At 34.1% G+C, this 14668-nt stretch overlaps 2 long non-coding RNA genes across 2 annotated transcripts in view; both read left to right on the top strand.

Annotated features, from left to right (window-relative positions):
- LOC135843868 (uncharacterized) overlaps positions 1-14668 on the top strand; it is a 35473-nt gene that overhangs the window by 14625 nt on the left and 6180 nt on the right. The gene's annotated exons all lie outside the window — the stretch shown is intronic.
- On the top strand, positions 10731-13750 carry LOC135842763 (uncharacterized). Its single transcript, XR_010558179.1, has 3 exons — positions 10731-12105; positions 12910-13242; positions 13405-13750. It is a non-coding gene; the product is annotated as an uncharacterized LOC135842763 (long non-coding RNA).

The following is a 14668-nucleotide window of genomic DNA, read 5'->3' on the forward strand; positions in this document are numbered from 1 at the left end:
GAAAAGGTTTCAGAATTTTAATAATTTTTATGGAGCGAATGCGTTTTTATTGTTTTTAACAAATTAGAATTTTTCCTTTTCATACCTGTCTCTTCTTTCCCCTTTTTCATTTTTTCTTCATTCCTGTCTTTTTCGAAAAGAGAGTGAGAATTGTGCTGAAAAAGTTGAAATAAGTAGACAAGTATATATTTTTATTCATCATAAGATTTTTTATTTAAAAATGCATGGAATACGCTAAATAAAATTACAATGAATATTGCCGAAGCAAAAATTGGTATCCACCTTTTAGTTGGTTGAAAGCTTATTCTAGCATCCTCCTGTGTTGTCTCTGTCTCAAAGAAAATGATTGTGCTTTGATCATTTTCTATGACAGTGACCACTGAGCTTTCAGAGCTCCTATCAGGTGAACTTTCTTCAGTCGCGTTTCTGACCAATTCTATGGTTTCATTTATCCTTTCATAAAATTCAGAGTCATTTGAACTTTCTGAATCTTCGTCATCCGTTGTCCTAAATGGATTTGCTACAACTTCTATGGCATTTTGGTCAGTATCCTGATTTTCCAAAACTGTCATAGAATTTAGGCTTTGATATTCTTCGTTGTAGGCTTCCATAACTGCCTCAAAGAATAATGAGTAAGGGTCTTCATCGCTATCCGAACCATAGTCCAGTTTTTTCAACTCCAATCTTGGTCTTTTAATGGCTTTGGGGTCCTCCCCTAGGCGCATTTTTCTTTCCAATATGCGTTTTGAACGCTTTGGGGTTGAAGTGGCTTTGTCATTATTAGACTTTTTAAAATCAGATTTCGTGATAGCTTGATTGATTACTGATTTTTCTGAGGTTGAGTCGCTCAATTCCTCATCAGTTTCAAGACTTGGTAATTCTCCAAAGAGATTTTCATTTTCATCTTTTGGTTCCGAATCAGCCAAGTTTACAGTGATATTGGGCTCACTAGTGGGTTCACCAGTGGGCTCACGGGGAGTACACTTTTTGGGTCTTCCTCTAGGTCTTTTTATGAGTGAGGAATCCTCAAGTAGTGCCCCTGTACTTAAGTCTTTAGAATTTTCAAAATTTTGGACTTTCTTTGGGTCTGTTGGGCCCAATTTTTCCAAAATTTTGTCATCCTGAGTGGGTTCTAGTTGAATAATTTCTTCTAGAATTTTATTGGTATCAATAGTACCTTTTTTATTTTCAATTATTTCAGGAGTTTTTTCGACTTTACCAAAGTCTATTTTCCTGGGTCTCCCCCTCCCTCTTTTTAGGGTTGGGGTTTCTTGGACTGCCCCAGCAATTTCTGGCTGTTCAGGGAGATCCAATTTTGGAGCTTTTTCAGTGTTTTCAGGAGTTGAAGTTTTCAGATTACCTTCAGCTTTCTTAGCCTCCCTTTCCGCTGCACGTTGTGCACGCGCATTGGCACTGAGCTCCTTCAAGACATTGTTTGAAGCGTTTTTAAGGTCGCTTTTTGAAATTGGCTCGAAATTTGGAGTTATTAACTCATCAAATTCTTCATTCATTCCGTTTTGAAGTTCCTTCTCATATTCAGTCAAAAAATCTTTAATTTTCTGTTCTAAGGTTCGAGAGTCTAATTTTGATTTTAGACAGGTGTCGTTTTTCAGTTTTTCCAAATTTTCTTTGGAAATGAATGGGGTGAGTTGGCGTATGTTGGCCACCCTATTGACTGTACTTCCATCCTTAGGCTGTAATAAGTAACAATTATGCCCGTTTCTCTGAATTATTACGAAAGGACCTGTCCTTTTTTCATACAATTTTGATGCAGTTTTTCGTTCCGCATTTGATTGTTTATGATTTGTCATAAGGACCCAATCTCCTGGTTTTAATAAGATGGGGTCTAAGTGCGATTTATTGAAAGCATATTCTTCTTCAATTCTTTTTAATCGCCTTTTCTCTCTTATGAAATTTTCAATCACTTGTCTTTCAGACATTTCACTTATACATTGCTGTTTTTGCTCGACTGTGTAGACAGCCTTTTTCGCAAGGTTATCAGCAATTATATTCGTGTATTCATGTTTTCTGGCGTAAACATGAATAAATTCTACGCTTTCAAATTCCATTTTTAATTCTAGAATTTTCTTGAATAGCATTTCATGATGAACTGGTTTGTTTTTAGCATTTTTCCAGTTATTCGTTTGCCATGTTGATATGCTATAATTTAGAGCTTTTACAGCATAATTGCTGTCACTCAAAAGTTTTACTTTTTTAATATTATTCGCTTTTAGTACTCTAAGTGCCACATGAATCGCCATTAATTCTGCCAAATTGTTAGAAGTGGCATAATGCTTATTGACAATTCTTTCAGAAATGTTCATTTTGGAGTCTGGAGCGAAACAGATTCCAATTCCAGCTATGGCATTTATATCGCCATTTTTGGAGCAAGCCCCGTCAGCTGTCACCCTGACGTAGCCATCGGTGTCATAAATTAAGTCCTTTTCTGGATCTAATTTATTTTCCATGCATTTTAAAAATGTCGTCGAGGGAATTTCTTTCTCAGACATCTTTTTCCTAATTTTTGTCAATTCAAATTTAAAATCAAATTTCATTGATTGTTGAGGTAGGGTTTCACAAATTTTATCTTTAATTCCCCATGCCTCATTAGGTTTAAAACCGAAGGAGGTTGGTGTATTGTTCAGCTCCAACTCAACCTCAGTAATGAGTAGGTGCCATCCCAGATGAGTTTTATAGGGATCGTGATTTTTATTTAATTTGACCCTAATTTTATCTCCAATTGACCTCATCGTCCTTTCCACAGACGATGATTGTGGGTTATACACATTTGTGTGCGCCACTTTTATGCCATGGTTTTCTAATAGGTTATACCATGAGTCTGAGATAAATTGTGACCCATTATCTGTTATGACCTTTTTGATCTCAATATTTTTATTACTTATGTACTCTATGATTGTAGCCATTTGTTGACACACTTCTTTCTTTTTAATTTGAAATAGGGTGCGCAACCAGGTTTTATTTGAAAAAATATCTTTCACAACCAAGAGGTATTTTGGTTGATTTTTTAAAGCAGGTAGGGGTCCATAAATGTCCGCTGAGAGTACATCGCCAATAGCATATGCTTCAATTTGTGCATATTCTATTGTTTTGCTATTTGTATAGCTTTTATTAACTTTGCATACGATACATGTATTGCAAATTTCCTTTATATATGCCAACGAGCATTGATGGTAGTAAATTCTGCGAAAAATCATGTCCAATTTCGCAGCCCCTACATGACCATAGGAATCGTGTAAATAATCTATGGTATCATAAAAAAGTTCGTCTGGGAGACATGGAACTTTCAGTCCATTTTCCAAAATTCTGTATAGAACTTTTTCATTGTTCTTAGAATTTTGAATTTCAAATTTCATCATTTTCAGTTTCTGAATGTCACGCTGTTTCTTATTATTTAAAGGAACTTTTTCTTCTAAAATTCTCATAATTTTTTGACACGTAACATCAAAACTTTGAATTTTACCAATTTGCTCTAATTTTCTATGCAATTCTGAAATATGTTCTTGCATAAAATTTACTGAAATGGGTTCAAGATCAGAACCAAAATTTTCGATATCAGTATCTGAATTTCCCAAGTCAGTGTCCGAACTTTCGATATCAGCTTCATAACAGTCAAGCTCTAAGGCTTTAATTTCCAGCTCAGGCGCTTTAATTTTGTAAAGTGACTTATTTGAGTGGATCATGTCGTACACTAAGTCGAAACTGTTGAGCACTGTAATCCAGTGAGCTGCTTTCCTGTGAGTTTGAGAAATTTCTCTAAACCTATTGACTATTGGCAATAAATTTGATCTCACATGAACAGTTCTTCCATGTAACCACATTTGCAATTTTAAAATGCTTTTTACGAGACACATTATTTCTTTATCAAATAATGTAAATTCTTTCTGATGCTCTTTGAAAGCATTTGAGACAAACATGATGATTTGTTTTTCCTCATCACGTCTGAAAAATAATACTCCATTCATCGCATCGTGCGATATTTGGGTATCTAAATATAAATCTCCTTCTCGGGGGGGTTGCTGCAATTTGAAATCTTTATTATATAATTCCTTGAGCTTTTCAAAAGCTTTTTGTTGCTCTTCTCCCCACTCTACGTTTTGAGATTCACCTTTCGTGAGCTCATAAATGGGCTTCACAATTTGGGAATATTCAGGAATAAAATTCCTGTATAATCCCGTCAGTCCAACTAGGGCTAAAATGTCATTTTTCTTTTTCAAAGAAAATTTACCCTTTTTGGTATTTTTCTTTTCAAACTCTTCCAATTTTTTCAGTTTTTCACTTTGTTTCTCAATGCCTTTGTCACTGAGCACAAAGCCGAGGTGATCAGCTCGATTCCTGAAAAATTGGGTTTTCGTTGGGTTGAGCTTTAAGCCACTCTCACGAATGAGTTCAAAAACTTCAATTAAGTTGTCCAAGCACTCTTCAAAAGTTTCTCCTGAAATTTTTAAATCATCTACGTACTTGGTACGGCCCTTTTTGTTTGCAATGATTGCATTGATCATAAGTATAAAAAGTCCACTTGATACTTTTGTACCATAAGGTAGTCTTGTGAACTCGTATACTTGCCCCTCTAATTGAAAAGCAGTAAATTGCCTGGATTTTTTATTCAATAATCTTTGTAAAAATCCAGCAGTAAAATCGAGAGTACAAAATAGGATATCCCCAGGATTATCAAAAATCATACTTTCAATTGTATCCGGCTCTGTTAGTACATTTTCTAAGTGTTTATTCAGTTCATCTGCATCCAAGCAGAGCCGAATATCCCCGTTTTTTTTAACAACAGGTGCGAGCGTGTTGATATAGGTTGAGTGAGAAAGTCGAATTATATCGAGCGCCAGCATTTTTTCTACAGCTTTTCTGATGCCAGGTAAAAGTTTTTTACTTGGTCTGAACTTTTCACCTCTCCAGGGTTTTAAATGTTCATTTCCAGATTTGAACTTAAAGTCCACTTCTTCCCCCTTATAGCATCCCGGATTCAAGCTGAAGATGTCTTTATATTGGCATAATTTTTCTTCTGCCAATTTAGCCTGTTCTGGTGTGATTAATTTATTTTTCACAGCATCACATAGGTCTTTATTCAAATTTTCAAGAAAAAGTTTTCGAGCTTTTTCTTCTTCTAATTTAATTTCTTTATGGATATCATCCAATTTTGTATGCTTGGCCATATCTATAACCATTCTGTGACCCTGCCTGCTGGTTTGGGTCAGTGAGAATATGGTAAAAGCTTCATGAGCTTCGTCAGCATTCATAAAAGGAATTACGTATTCATTATTGGGGTCCATCCTACAGGTGGCTACTCTTTCTGGAATATCAATCAGAATTTTTATGTATTCTAATGATATTCTCCCCATAATGAATGTACTTCCTGACGATTCGAGTACATAAAATGGCACTCCAATGAGCTCAGTGCCGAATTCAAGTTGAATTACAGCTAAATGGCTCATTGACCTTATGACTGTATTATCAGCCAACCTTAGTTGTACTGTACGTCGGAGGGGAATAAATCTGATGGATTCAGGTGACTCCCTTAACAAAGTTGTCAATAATTTTTTCGAAATTGCATTTGGTAGGGCCCCTGAGTCCAATTGTAGAGCAAAGGTCTTTTTGCCTATGTGTATTGGAATGACACAAGTAGGGTCATTCACAGTTTGGGTCACTAATTGTGGCCCCACATGTCTGCAAATTTGCTCTGGGTCAATTAATGCGTTGTCAACCGCATCTAGTGCTCTCAGGGGTTCATCCTTTTCGAAACATTTTACCAAGTTGAGTTGCTTTGCCCAGGATACACGTTGCTTTTTTACCACGTTTACTGGTTTTTTCTCAAGTTTGCGTTTTAATACGCTTACAGGTTGAAGAAAAGTCATTGAGGAATTTTTCTCCTCGTGATTTAATTTTTTCATTTCTTCAGAAAGTTCATCCTCTTGATCTAACTCAGTTTCTTTATGACCTGGGTCAATAAATGGAGCTGTTTCAGGATCATAAATGTCCTTTAGGGGTCCAGTTATGCTCCTGTGTCCATTAGCTGCTGTTAGTTGTGCTCTAATTTCTTCAAATTTATAAATTTCTTCAGACATTAGCACAAATAGCTCGTGATACGTCGCTATTAATGGAAAATAGCGCTTTAGTGATTTTACATAATGGAATTTATCCACATTTGGCATCACAAATCCAGATTCGCTCATTTTTGGTCTTGAGCGTTCTATACCGTGAGAGTTAAGATAAGTCTCCATTTCTAGGTATCTGTAAGCTGGTTTTTTCCAAATAAAGACCCTAGTATCATTACATACTCTCGAGTAAATTTCTCGAAAAGCGATATATCTAGCCATAGTGACTTCCTGTTCTGCTATGGCTCTAGGCTTTACTATAGGAAAAAGTAAAATTACGCACTCTGCTTCTTTTTCATTTATAAGCATTGCAATTATTTTTCGTAATAATTGTTCAAGTACGTTATAAGGTTTTCTTGAGTAGTTAATTTCTACTTGACCTGAAGATAGTATGAATCTCTTATTTTTTGGAAAATTCACATTTTTTAATCTATCGAATAAATCCTCATAGCATAATTGATCTCTTAAGTAGCCAGGTATTTGCTCTTGAAATTGTACTTGGCCTCTTTTTAAAAAGTGCGCTATGCCATCTCCAGCCCATATGTAATCTTCGAACATATTACTGGGGGCCCAAAAGTCATTAGAAGATGCCCCGCTGTCCTCTAATGGCTCCCGTTTCCCGCCTGCGAATTGGCTTTAGCCAAATTCACAAGTGCCCCTGTTAGCATTTGCATGTCCAGGGGGTCAGCATTGGGGTTACTTAAAATATCCGTTAAAATACCCAATGCCTGGACGTTCATAGGTGGAATTTCTTCCTCAGTGTCACTCAACTCGTAATATTGATCAGTTTCTGGATCGTATTCTAAGTGGTGCACTGGTATAACTTGACCTGTCGAAGGACTCTTAGGTTTAAATTTTTTCTTTATAATTTCACCATTAGGCCCTTTTTGGACTCCAGATTCAGTTTTAATTTCAGCTGTTTTTGAGCTTTCTTCGCTCGTAGAAGTTGAAGGTTTTTCTGGAGTTTTCGCATATACAGGTACACGAATTTTATTTGTATTTGTTGGGTTTTGAGCACTTTGAGCTGCTGGGGTCCATGGCAGCTTCTGCTGTTGAACCGTTACCTGAGGTCTTTTTCCTATTACGTAGGGTACCTCATTTTTGGGATCTACGTCAATTTTTGATAAAACTCTAAGTTTTTCAATAAATTGATCGATAGTTTGACCTGGTTGAGTAATCATTGATCTGTATTCTAATGGGGCTTTATTCGTTAGAACACGAATGACCTCAGAATCATAATGATATGTGCGATAGCTCAAAGTTCTCGCCCATCTTATCATATGTACCGCCATGCTTTTTATGTCATCGACGTGTACATTATTGTACCTACATTCTATCATTGCGTCATTTTGCGCTTCAATATTCCAATAGAATGATAAAAATTGATCTCTGACTTCCTGATAGGTGCTCATATTTTTTATGGTTTCTTTGAACTGTGTTTTATTTTTAGTTAAAATCACAGCTCTGAAAGCCATAATTTTCTGAGCTTCAGAGCATCCCACTCCTTCAAAGAAATCCTCAAATTCCTTTAAGAATTCGTGAGGAAAATGTCTCATTTCATCAGAGAAATAAATTCCTGAATTTTTGACACAATTTGGGTCGATCATTTTATACTTTTGAGGTATAAATTGTAAATCGCCGCGAACAGATGCAGGTGCTGTCATTCTTTGTTGAATAGTTTTAATTTCTTCCAACATCCTCTGGCATCCCTCATCTCTGACTCTCAAAGAATCTCTGATTTTAGTTTTCGTAGAACATAAATCCGCTGAAATTTCTTTGGCGATTTTCTCACTCTTTTTCAATTTATGGTCAATATCGTCGTACCATAAACTGACGTCTTGAATGACTTTATTTGTCTTGGTTGTGGCTGCCTCCGCTTTTTTTATAGCTGCTTCAGCTTGGCCTTTAGCCTCTCCTGCTAATCTTGCATTTCTTAAAATGCGTTTATCTTGAAGTTCATAGTTTATTTTTATTTCCTTCTGCATATCATCCTGCCATTCCCAAGTTTTATAAAAACATTCGTAAGTCTTATCATCTAATGCTTCCTTATATTCACCAGGTTGAAAAGGTCGTTGAAGCCTTTCAGGTTCTTCTTCTATTATCTTTTCAAAATTTACATTTAGTGGATCATTTTCTTTGTCAAATACTTCTTGAGTAGCCATTTGACAAGTACTTGCGTTTTGATTGTCACTAACCTGGCTTTCAAAAAATGACTCGTTAGAAATGTGTGGCATATAATCTTCAATGTCCGACATTTTTCCTTGTTCTGGAGTACTTTCTGTACTTTTTTCGATTTTATTCGAAATTAAAATCTTCGTAGGTGTTAAACTTTTAGCTTCCAGAATGCTACTCGCCTTCTTTTCTCCCTTTTTTCTTCTGGTATTAAAAGCAGGACCGTCCTGATTCATATAACTACACGTAAGGGTGAGAAAAAGGTTTCCAGACTCGTGTCTGTATTTAAATAAATATAAAAATTAATGAGCAGACTTCGTGTGCTATCTTTGTAGTGATTTATTGACCTTTAAGGTTTTTCAAGAATCAATTAGTCTATCAACTCTGCAGGGTACTTCGCGACTGTCAACAAGCACTTAAGAAACACGTTCGTTTCACCCTTGTTCGAGAGGGTGGTTTGTTGTATACAACGTCGCAGGTAGTTTGACAAAAACTACACGATTCTGGGTGGCGGTAGGGGCGCGTGGCGGTTAATGTGAATACGTAACTATATTTTAACAATAACCTATTTTTCGAATTTTAATTTTAATTAAACACAGAAAAAATATCCACGATACAGCACACTCAAAATTGTAAATCCCTTTTAGAAATTTAGAAAATTTGCAAATCCCTTTTAGAAATTTTGAATTGAGATTAAGTAATCAAATAGATTACGAATCAAATAACAAATTAAAACAAAAATAACAGTGTATAAAATTACGTTTTGACAAAAGGGGTGGAGGTTACCTATTTTGACGTAGGTAAAAAGCACAGGAAAGAAATAATTTAGATAGGAAGCTATCTGGTAGATTTTTCCGAAAAAATTTCCACTAGATAGAGAGGAGAGGATAAATTTATTGAATAATTGTACCCAGTTAGTTCAATTACACAATAGATTTTTATGACTAGATTAATTTAGTCACAATTTTTCTTCACAATGAGCTATTTTGAGAAGAAAAACTGGATGCTCGTGAGTATTTTCTATGTGAATATTATCGATTCTGCTAGGTCGTCCGCACTTTTCGATTCTCGAGGAACTTTTCTACCTTTCAGCTCAACTAAATGTTGATCTGAAGTTACTCACTTTAAGTAGAGCCTTGAGTAGGTAGAAAAAACGAGTAGCAAAAAACGTTAATAAAGCACTTTATAAAAAATACACTGAGTATTGGAATAATTATTTTCGTGAATATTTGTACTTTTCAGTTCAAATACACAGAAATTAATTGGGTTTTCGAAATTTCTTCGAGTCCAACAAATCTTCAAACTCTTAAATTATCAGACTTTTGGATTTTCGAATTTTATTGAAAATTTCGAAGTACCTTTATTTTAAATAATAAAGTTACGATTCTTTGCTAAATGTGTGGCCTACGAGCCTTTAGCATAGAATTACGTCTCGCAAAGTACGTGCTACCCTTCAGGAAAGGTTTACTATGACGTTTTGAGTAAACTGTCACTTTAAACAAGCAGTCAATGTCGTAAATCTTTTCACAGAAAGGAACGTTTGGGCGCCAATGTTAAATAGATATATAGAGGCGTTGCGTACGATGGGAGGATAAGAATATTTCCCTAATAGGTCAGGATGAATCTAACTCCCTAAGAGATGTAATATATCACCTTTTAAAATAGTACTTACCCGCTGCTAGCTCAGCTCTTACAACACCAATATGTATAAATTTAAACAGATTTAGTCGAGTTTACCTTGTATTAATTCGAACTGCACGCGAAATAAGAACACACGATAAACACGAACAGTGTATTATAATTTAAGTAATAAATTACAACACGATACTTAAGTCTAAAATATATAAAAAACTCTACGCGTATAACCAATATATATTCCACCGAATAGTGGCGTAAGTAGGATCGCTTTTACCCACCTACGTGTAACTATCAAATTGCCCGCGTTGGGTAGCGAATTTAGAAGACTTAAGTTTAAACGCGAATACTCTCCCTTAAACACGAACGTTAAGGCAGAGGACCTGGGACTCAAGCACAACTCTTACGTAGGAGTGAGTGGCCTTATTACTTTTCCGCGGTCAGACCTACCAGACGAAGCGCGAATCGACAAGTGAAGATCAATTCCATCTCAACTTGGCTTCTAGCCTCGAGTCGAGAAGGAATTGAGCTTTACGAACTTGTGAGCTTTTCACATCTGCCCTTAATGGAACGATGTGAAAACACCTCTTGGGTGGTTCCCACGTACTTAACACCTTACCTAAGTGCATCGAGTATATGCTTTCATCTACGTAAAGTACTGTAGAATCGAACTATTGATTGGATTCTCCAGTACTTCCTTTAGATGAAAGATTTATAATCCCACTGAGAGAGATACGATGAATATCCCTGTCTAGCCAGTGAAGGCATATTGTCCCCTGGGGCGCCAATGTTAAATAGATAGATAGAGGCGTTGCCATTGATAGGAGGATAAGAATATTTCCCTAGTAGGTCAGGATGAATCTAACTCCCTAAGAGATGTAATATATCACCTTTTAAAATAGTACTTACCCGCTGCTAGCTCAGCTTTTACAACACCAATATGTATAAATTTAAACAGATTTAGTCGAGTTTACCTTGTATTAATTCGAAACGCACGCGAAATAAGAACACACGATAAGCACGAAAAGTGTATTATAATTTTGGAATAAAATTACAACACGAAACTTAAGTCTAAAACATATAAAACTCTACGCGTATAACCAATATATATTCCACCAAATAGTGGCGTAAGTAGGATCGCTTTTACCCACCTACGTGTAACTATCAAATTGCCCGCGTTGGGTAGCGAATTTAGAAGACTTAAGTTTAAACGCGAATACTCTCCCTTAAACACGAACGTTAAGGCAGAGGACCTGGGACTCAAGCACAACTCTTACGTAGGAGTGAGTGGCCTTATTACTTTTCCGCGGTCAGACCTACCAGACGAAGCGCGAATCGACAAGTGAAGATCAATTCCATCTCAACTTGGCTTCTAGCCTCGAGTCGAGAAGGAATCGAGCTTTACGAACTTGTGAGCTTTTCACATCTGCCCTTAATGGAACGATGTGAAAACACCTCTTGGGTGGTTCCCACGTACTTAACACCTTACCTAAGTGCATCGAGTATATGCTTTCATCTACGTAAAGTACTGTAGAATCGAACTATTGATTGGATTCTCCAGTACTTCCTTTAGATGAAAGATTTATAATCCCACTGAGAGAGATACGATGAATATCCCTGTCTAGCCAGTGAAGGCATATTGTCCCCTTACATTTGCCCCTAACGTGGGTTTACTTCTAAAGTATCCCCTGAGGAAATGTAGAGGAAAGCACGGAAATTTTGAAAAAAGGTGACATTGTGCTTCACTGGATGTGACCCTATTGCCCCCCGTACTTTGCTTGAGTGATGCGGGGAATAGTAATCCCAAAATAAATTTTGAAACTCTTTGGTTTTTATTATAATTCCAAAAGTGAGGTGAATTTTGAGTGTGCTGGTGAGTTGACTCTTACTGATAAAGAGTAACTACAATTGACCATCAATATTTGACCGAAGTCAAGATATCAATAAATCAATCCAGAAGCTACCTTTGATCTGGTCACTCCGCAGCAGGGTCATGGCCGAAATGGTAAGTATTTAAGTACGATTTAATTTTTGAGGGGGAGGGTCAATCTAAAAGGTACCCTTCCTCAATTTTATGATTTCAGGAGAAGATGAAAAAAGCTCAAGAAGTTCGTGGTTGTTTGGCTTTGTTGTCTTTGGATAGTCTGACCAAGAATTTTTGAAGAAAAAATTGCTGGTAAGGTTGGCTTGAGTATAGCTATTGTTTTTACTAAAAATTTTGAAAAATGGATGATTTTCTATTGGAAAGTCATTCATTGAATAATTTGAGTAGAGTTTTTATAGTTTAATAAAAAAAAATTGAAAAAAGAAAAAGTTCAAAAAAATTTAAAAAAAAAAAAAAATTCTAAAGGAAAAATTTTATCAAAGTTTGATGTAATATTTGAGCATTTGAAATGTTCAAAACTGATCATTGATAAGAAAAAAAGAAAAAAAATTAAAAAATTTGAAAAAACTTTTGAAGAAAGTGAGTTATTTTTCTATTAGAAAAATTGTCATTTCTTCAAAATCCAAAAAAGAATTGTTTTTTAGGGAAGTTTGAAAATGAAAAAAAAAGGTTGAGGAAAAATGAATTGTTTTTCTATCAGAAAAAATGTTCATTTTTTCAAAAAAAAATTTGAAATTTTGGAATTTTATTTTTATGATAGAGGGCTAAGTTTTTGGAAAAAATTGCGCTACCTTTCTGTTGTACACGGAGTTCGGTTGAAAGCGAAACTACTTACCACCACTATTCGATGAAACATAAAACAAATTAAAAAAAAATTTTTGAAAAAATTTAAAAAAGTTTAAAAGGAAAATAACTTTTTAAGAAAAATTATAAAAATAAGTAGGAATGTACCTAAACAAACTTAATTCTAAGCAACGTTGTTTTTCTTCTTTTTTATTTGTTTAACGTTGTTTTATAGTTAATTAAGAATAAATTAATTTCTAGTCAGTCTTATTCCTCATAGTTAATTTCAAGTTTTTTTCTTCTTCTTTACAGGTGTATTTTGGTCAACGACGATGGCAAGAGAATTACTTTGTTTATCAAAAACTAAAGATAAGTACAAAAACATATTTACATTTTTATTAAATAATGTAAAAGTTAAGAGCATTTTTGTTTCTTAGGATTAATCAGTCTAATTTAAACACATGATCGATTTAAAATATCTGTACATTTTTTATTTCTAAAAAAAATTTTAAAGTTATGAAATAAATTAAATAAAAAATGTTGTTTTTGTTTAGGACCAGTTCAGAGAAAGATGGGTGAAACTTAAAATAGGATTGAGCCAAAGTTGAACCAGTCTGTTGGGATATTTTTCGTATTTACAATAAGGTGAGTAAATCTAAAAATTTGGCTTATTTTTATAGCATTTTTACGATTATGTAGTTTAAATTAGTTATAAAAAAAAATAAGTAGGAAAAATGATAATTAAAATGATAATTTTAATTTTAATTTTAAAATTAGAGAGTTCTAACCTAATTCTTTTTGTTCCAGTAAGAAGGCAAAGAAGATTTCCTTAACTAATAATGCACAGATCCTTTTTCTTGGCTCATGGACTTCTTTTCCAGGTTGTATTTTCTTTTAGAAAATAATTTTAGATAGAAATTAAAAATAAAATTTGAGTAAACTTATGCCATTTTTGTTCCACAGGAAGACAAAGATAGCTAGATTTTTGAAAGGAATGTTATCCGTCTACAGTCTGAGTCAACATGGCCTTCTGTGCCCTGAATGTGATATCTTTGTTACAAAATTAAAAAAAATTAAAAAAAGAATTTTAAAAAAAAATAAAATTAAAATTTTTGTAAATTTTTGGAGAAAAAAAAAAAAAATTTTTTGAATTTGAATTTTTTGATTCTGTAAACGTATTTTACGTTAATGTAAGTTTGTTAAAATAAAAAAAATAATAATTGTACATTCAAAAAATAAATTGAATTTATTTTAAGTTTGTAAAATTTTACATACATGTATTATTGTATCGTAGTTTTAGAGTACAAATTTTGTATGTTTGTAGAAAAAAATTAAAAAAAAAATGTTTTGTGCTATTTTATAACCTAATTATACATATGTGTAGGTAAATTAATGCGTAGAGTTTTTTGTAATGAAAAAAAAAAATTATCAATAAATATTCAATAAATTACATCTTAAGTTTATTTACATTTTTGGATGTTCATTTTTTCTGCTCTACAGGTCGTTTTAATGGTCGGATCGATGAATGGAATTTAGGTTGACACAGTTTTTTAGGTGGTTTTGGCGGTTACTAGGTTACTGGTGAAGGTCGTGAGCGTAACGGTACCGGTTGTGGGAAGGTGGATGTTGTCTTCCAGCTGGGTGGTCTTTTTTACGACGATTTTATTTTTTTATTTTTTGAAGACTACCTAAGCACTTTTAAAGCCAAAATTGTGCTTTTTAAACTGAGTCAAGAGGTAGAAAATTCGCGAATATTTCGAGTTTTTATTTAATTTAATTCAAACCATTTTCCATTAAAAAATCAGTCTGATTTTTCTAAAAAAAAATTTAGAGGGTAATTTTTTGTAATCAATCACTTTTTATACAATAAATAAAATTATTCAAAACTTCAGAAAATCTAAAAAACGAAAAATTATAAGTTTTGACTTTTTCCTTTCTATTTTAGAGAAATTTAGCTCAGAGAAAAAAAAATAAATAAATAAATAAAAGCTTTCGAAGCTGATTTGAAATTAAAAAATAACAAAATTGAAGGAAAAATAACGTGATTGATTTTTACATTTTTTGAGAGGGT

Source organism: Planococcus citri, chromosome 4 (genome assembly GCF_950023065.1).
Source record: "Planococcus citri chromosome 4, ihPlaCitr1.1, whole genome shotgun sequence".
NCBI classification, from domain to species: Eukaryota; Metazoa; Arthropoda; class Insecta; order Hemiptera; family Pseudococcidae; genus Planococcus; species Planococcus citri.